Source organism: Dermacentor andersoni, chromosome 3 (assembly GCF_023375885.2).
Source record: "Dermacentor andersoni chromosome 3, qqDerAnde1_hic_scaffold, whole genome shotgun sequence".
NCBI lineage: Eukaryota > Metazoa > Arthropoda > Arachnida > Ixodida > Ixodidae > Dermacentor > Dermacentor andersoni.
The window spans coordinates 57,435,996-57,442,820 of NC_092816.1; the positions used below are offsets into that span (position 1 = coordinate 57,435,996).

The 6,825-nt window shown below is 49.7% G+C and overlaps 1 non-coding gene across 1 annotated transcript; it reads right to left on the bottom strand.

Annotated features, from left to right (window-relative positions):
* Window positions 1-2,292: 2,292 nt before the first annotated feature.
* On the bottom strand, window positions 2,293-2,365 carry TRNAK-CUU (transfer RNA lysine (anticodon CUU)). Its single transcript has one exon. It is a non-coding gene; the product is annotated as a tRNA-Lys (tRNA).
* Between the last annotated feature and the right edge of the window lie 4,460 nt (window positions 2,366-6,825).

Sequence of the window (6,825 nt, forward strand, 5' to 3'; positions counted from 1 at the left end):
TTTTCCTCAAAACTTCTATATCTACCTTATACCGCTACATACGAAGGCAAATCAGAAAGTCCTTGCCCCTAGTTTTTATTAGCCAAATTAAGCTACATAAAGGTAATTGCAAATATGCGTGCTATATACTACGTACCTTACACTATTTTTCCACATAGTCCCCACACAGGTTCAGACATTTTTCCCATCGCAGCACTAAATCTGAGTTGCCCCTTTGGTAGAATTCGACTGGCTGGCTGTGGAACCACCGTCGAACTGTTGTCGTGACTTCATCGTTGCACGTGATTCGCTGCCTTGCCAGGAACTTCTGCAGCTGACCGAAACACCTTTCCCTGTACACGTGGACTGCATTTCCGTGTGGATTTCGATGAGCGTTCGTCCCTTGCTCCACAGAAAACGAATCACACTCCGTTGCTCGTGCGCATGGAGGAAGGAAAAAGATAGGAGGGAGCAGCACACCGCAACGCGACTGAAGCCAACCTGGTGGCCCAACACGTGGTCGCACGTCAAAATGCGCGGTTTGTTTTAGTGTTCCCGCTCTGCAGGCAGATGCACGGCTGGGCTACCAGAAAAGTGCGCACCGAATAAAAGCCACTGGCACATAGCTAATGGTAACCAAACGTCTCAACAAATCTCGATTGTTGCTCCGTGATCTCGACGCAAGAGGTCACGTGTTGGGCCACCACTGTGGCTTCACGGAGCGTTCGCTTGCCAAGGCTGGCTGCGTTACGTAATCATTTCATCATCAGCCTGGTTACAGGGCAAAGGCCTCTCCCATACTTCTCCAACTACCCCGGTCATGCACTAATTGTGGCCATGTTGTCCCTGCAAACTTCTTAACCTCATCCGTCCACCTAACCTTCTGCCGCCCTCTGCTACCCTTCCCTTCCCTTGGAATCCAGTCCGTAACCCTTAATGACCATCGGTTATCTCTCCTCCTCATTACATGTCCTGCCCATGCCCATTTCTTGCTCTTGATTTCAACTGAGATGTCATTAACGCGCGTTTGTTCCCTCACCCAATCTGCTCTTTTCTTATCCCTTAGCGTTACACCTATCATTCTTCTTTCCATAGCTCGTTGCGTCATCCTCAATTTAAGTAGAACCTTTTTCGTAAGCCTCCAGGTTTCTGCCCCGTACGTGAGTACTGGTAAGACACAGCTGTTATATACTTTTCTCTTGAGGGATAATGGCAACCTGCTGTTCATGATCTGAGAATGCCTGCCAAACGCACCCCAGCCAATTCTTATTCTTCTGATTGTTTCAGTCTCATGATCCGGATCCGCATTCACTACCTGTCCTAAGTAGATGTGTTCCCTTACCACTTCCAGTGCCTCACCACCTATCGTAAACTGCTGTTCTCTTCCGAGACTGTTAAACAATAATTTAGTTTTCTGCAGATTAATGTTTAGACCCACCCTTCGGCTTTGCCTCTCCAGGTCAGTGAGCATGCATTGCAGTTGGTCCCCTGAGTTACGAAGCAAGGCAATATCATCAGCGAATCGCAAGTCACTAAGATATTCTCCATTAACTCTTATCCCCAGTTCTTCCTAGTCCAGGTCTCTGAATACCTCCTGCGTGACGTAATCCTCCCTCCTATATTTTTCCTTCCTCCATGTTTGTAAGCCGCGGACGTGTGAGGCACAACCGCCGTCTTCAACAACTGACAGCAGCGCCTTGCCGCGGAGCTACCGGCAGATAAGGCCGGCTCGGTCCAAAAAAATAATAAGGGTCCACCTCTGGGAATTGATATGTTGACTTCGCACTTACAGCCGTAATTTGGCTAAAAAAAATAGGGGCAAGGACTTTCCGATTCGCCCTCGTGTGTCTGTAACGAATCCAGTTGTATCAATCTCTTCCCTGATTTTTTTTTTCCGCCAATACTCTAAACGTCTCTTGCTAATTTTGACTTCTGACCGGTTGATGCTTCCGTCCATTTTAAATATAAACGCTACTGGAAGGTGTACGCTGCCTCGCTGGGTGAATACCTTCGCATTCCATTAGGATGTGCTGAGTGGTTTCGGTATTTTTGCTGCAGCAGACACATGCCTCATCTTGTCTCGAATATTTGTTCCGGTACGCTTTTGTCCTTAATGCAACTGCAACGCCCCAGTGCCACTTGTCAGCGCATCTTCATATGTCGTTCGGTGCGTCATAGTTCAAATCGCGGCGCCAGGCGGGTGAACGTGACGACGTGGTGTACATCAATCATCATGCGCTTTTCAGTAAAACGGCGGTGTTTTAAATAAAAGAAAGAAAATGAAAAGCAAATTAAGGACAGAAAAAAAAAAGACGCCCAACGTGGGGCTCGAACCCACGACCCTGAGATTAAGAGTCTCATGCTCTACCGACTGAGCTAGCCGGGCAACGGGTGCGAGGGTTACGCGGTGCCATGTCAAGGGCACCGACAAGGGGCGATGGCAAGACAACAAAGATGAAGCATTTGATATGCCTGGGATTCGGATTTTCAGCCTATATGGATAAGGTGTAGTACACCTTTACTGGCTACGATTTACTAAATGCTCGGAAATTCAACGTTTTCGGCTCCACGATCCGTAAACTTTCGACGCCTATACCGTATACAGTCGGCCACAAACGCTTACGGGACACGCGGGTCGCACGGCCAACGTTGCATTTGGACTCTTTTAGGGCATGGCTCTTCCAATTTAGCGGAATCACATGTCAGTCACAAAAGCTCCCGCAGACTGAAACTTTGAATTACAGGCTATGAAAGTGCACAGACGTCGCAGGAATTTGGCTTCGTCGCAAGTGCCGCGCCCTGTAAGCCTTTTGACGCCAGCTTTAGATTCGAAAGGCCTGCACATGCGCCTTTGGAAAATATTCGTGATTAAGTGTAAAACAAATATGGTTCATATTAACTCAACTCCGTGCCATCGCCGTTTGAATTGTACAGTAACTCGGTGCCGTCATTATTCGATTCAGTTTCTATTCGAGTGATAATACTCGCCATACCCCTACGCGATTTTATTTTCTTCTCTTTTTTTTTTTTTTTTGCATTGCATTTTGCATTTGCAATCCCCTCCCCCTAGATCGCCCACCGGTGGCGCAAAAATTGCCGGTGGCCGTGCGGTCCGATTATCGCGTTTGAATCGCTCATCACTGTACATGATGTTTCCCGTGCGCACAGAACCGCTTGCTAGGCGAAACTCCGTTCTTATTCAGCCTTAATAGAACTGACAGCTGAATGAATTGGTACAAATTAACTGCTAGGAACTGGGCGACACAAGAGACAAAGAGAGAGAGAGAGAGTGAGAGAGAGAGAGAGAAAGAGTAGCTCATTTTCTTCCCATCCCTCTTCTTTATTTTTCGTGTCCAGTCCTTTAGGCAAGTGAATTAGTCTTGTGTCGGATTGTCTTCTTCACGATGTTCCTGTCGTAGTCTCGCTGTAGGAACCAAGTCAACGTAAGCGAAGCCTCTATTGCAGTATTTGCTTTTCTTTTATTTCATTTCTTCTGGAATTAGTGCCAGGTTACGAGGCGAGCGCCGGTAAACTCATCACAGTCGGTGGGCGCGCGGATAGCAAAACGGTCGACCGTGTTGGAGCCCTCTGTATTCCCCTGGCTGCGGCTGCGCTGCCGAGTTCATCGGAAGAAACCCGGGTTCAGCGGAAAAATCCGCTCTTCCGGGCCTGCTCGGGGCCTCCCCGAAAAGCCCGTCCCCTGCCATCCCTCTCTCTCCCGTCCCTTCCTCTTTCCACGGCGCACGTTCCCTTTCCACGCCCGCCTCTCCCCATCCCTCCCGCTCCACGCTTTCATTGATAGGGAAGAGTAGCGTGCAAGTGAAGGGGAACGTAGGGAAGCCACGAAACGGACGGGAAACCGCGCTCAAACGGCTGAGCGCATTGACGAAAATGGCTTGCGTTGAAGCCGCTGCGAATCGATTGTGGTACCGTTTGCCAAACTGGTGACACCAGACAACAAGCTGAAATTGTCTAAATGTATTCAACGTCCTGGATACCGTTTTGTGTATCTGGCATTACTGGCGATAGTTCACTGACTTACAAAGTTACAGCGAGGAAGAAACAAAGCCAATGGTAGATAAAATTATTATTATTATTATTATTATTATTATTATTATTATTATTATTATTATTATTATTATTATTATTGTTGTTGTTGTTCTTGTTCTTGTTCGTTGGTTTGAAAACATGTTTAGATTGAGGGACTATAGTAGGCTGACAGCTGCCACCCGAAGGGGCACTACGCCTGCCTGCCTACACTTCACGAAGAAGAGGGCGGAGGCATGTAGAAGTACAAGATACGAAGAATGGGAGGAAAGAGTGAATAAAGAAAAGTGAAGACTACACAGGAGACAGCGCAATGTTTGTTTGTCTGTGTGTAACTGAATATTTACTTTAGCCCCATGGAAATCAATTTATATAGGATCTCATTAGTTTTCACTTCCCTCTTCATTGTAGTCGTCAGGGTCGCGAAGGGATAAGAGCTAGCGCCGGTGTGCGTTGTTTAGGGCTGTGCAGGGGCATAGCTAGAGGGAGGAACGGGGAGGGCTCACCGGGCACGTGCCTCCTTTCCCTGCGAAGAAGAAAAATCCTCGTTACGCGAGTGGAGCTGAGCCACCAGGCGCGCCTCCCTAAAGTAAGACTAAATATTTTCGTATGCGTCTCCACCATATAGTATCTGGTGAGTCACGCCCTCTCTCGGAACGCTGATGGTGTCGTTGAAATGTTGATGAGCCCCCAGGCCGTGAGCGTTCCCAACAGTGGACGTTCCAAGAGTGGCCAGAAGTAAACAAAAAAAATATAAAGAATGCGAGCGTCGGAGCAGCATTTCGCCGACGTCGCCGTGGTGACGCAAAACGTAGCCGCGTCCGTTGTCGCCACCTACATATAGTCAACGTTTAATTTTCTGCGCTGTCTCAGATGCATTCTTTTCTCGAAAATTTATATTTGGCATGCGACTGTAAGTAATGGGGTTTCAGGGATTAATGTTGTCCACGCATCTAGTTGTACGATCATTTCCCTTGCGTGCACCGAAAGCTTGGTAGACCTGCGTTTTCGCAATTAGCCCCCCTTCGCAATGCGACCGGCCAATCAACCCGTGGCTTCGGGCAGCCCCTCGATGATCATCATCGAGGGGCTGCTACGATAACGAATGGCGGCGACGCGGTTGGTGCAGCTGCAAAACACTTATAACACTATAAGAGGACTTCTGTTTTGCTGTATGTGGGGCTAAGAGGGAAATTTTCATTACCGGCGCCCGGAGCGTTCAATTCATTTCCATTCTTGGCTACTGTAACAGTTTCCTCTTTCTAAGCGGCCACTGTTACAGCAACGATGCAGAGATGAAGCTTTGGTCTCTCTGCGAATAATTATCAGACCCGGGGAAACAATCAGGAAAAAATCCGAGGACACCTAGCTAAGCCCCTACGAGTTGTGAATGCGAAAACATTGATGAGCGATTGAACGCCGCTGAGCGGTCCTTCGACTTTTGCGATGCGGATAACATGTACCCTATAGCAGTACGTGCTGCACGAGCCAGCAAGCAGCAGCAGCCCGCGGTGCCAACGCCGCATGCCACCGACCTACAGCGCGTCGAGAGACCGAGGAAGCAGCAGCGGCCACCAAAGCCCGCAGGCCCGCGCAGCAGCCAAGCCCAACGGGGGTGAGACATATAGATACCGACCGCGCGCCGGCTTCCGATAGCTGCAGCAGGTGTTCCCTTTCGCCCGCTCTGCTCCGTAGAGGTGCGCTCGTGACGTAGCCTCGCAGCTAGCCAATGGTAGTTTAGGTGCCGTTTCACTGCTACAAGACTACAGGCGCTGGCTTTTCCGGCCAATGAGCCGTTTCTCTCTCTCTCCCTCCGTTTACTCCCTACTCCCCTTCCTTGTGCAGTGCTGTTGAGATGACCTCGCCCGAGAGTCGGTTACGGCGCTGCACTTATCTCTTCACTTTTCCTTATAAAAACCACACGCACACATTTGACGCTTTAATATATCAAAAACGAAAGTCCCGACGGCTTCCACAAGTTTGCAAAAACTTTTCTAATCATCGCCATAATAGCGCTGCCATACACAACCACAAACCCGGACATCCCATCCCGGTCTCTCCCCCGTATTGCTTACCACCTCCGCCTTTCCCACCGCTTTTACGTCAATTCTTCTGTTGAGACTTTTCCGCAAAAGTACCGTCACTTAATCACACGTCCTTTGTTTCACCGTCACAGCTCCTTCCAGCGTTTCGCCTGGGACACGAGCTTCATGTCGCGCATCACCATCTACTCGGGAAGTTGCTCTCGGATAGAACTTTTCGTTCCCTAAAGCGTTCGCTAAAGCGAAGCCTATTAAAAGACCTCGCCGCCGTGAGCAGCCCCGCTAAAGCTTGGCATCGTCACACGGCTTCATCCTCAAGTGCTTGCCTTCATCTTCAGGCAAGCACTTTCCTTTTTCATCGCTGAAGTGTTCACGTAGGAAACAAAGCGATTAAAAGTGGCCGGCGTGAGCCGGTTGCAGAGCTCGGGCAGGCGCCGACGCCATCGCCGCCATCAACAAGGAAACGGGAAGAGGCGCGCAGGGAAATACGGAAGGCGGCGAGGGTTGAAGGCGAGAAGGGCTGGGGAAAGAAGGAAAAGACGCGACATGCCTCCTCGCGAGTGCGTTCCGGCGTAATGACGCCAGAGCGAGGGCGCCCCATTGTTGACGTCGTCGGCGACGGCTCGCAAGCCTGCCGTGTCTTCTGAATTCTTCCCCTTTTTTTTCTTTCTCTCTTTCTTTCGATATCGACCTGCGGCGGCAGCCGCAGTCTCCCCAGTGGCCGACTTCTGTTCACACCCACTCCCCCGCTCGCGCT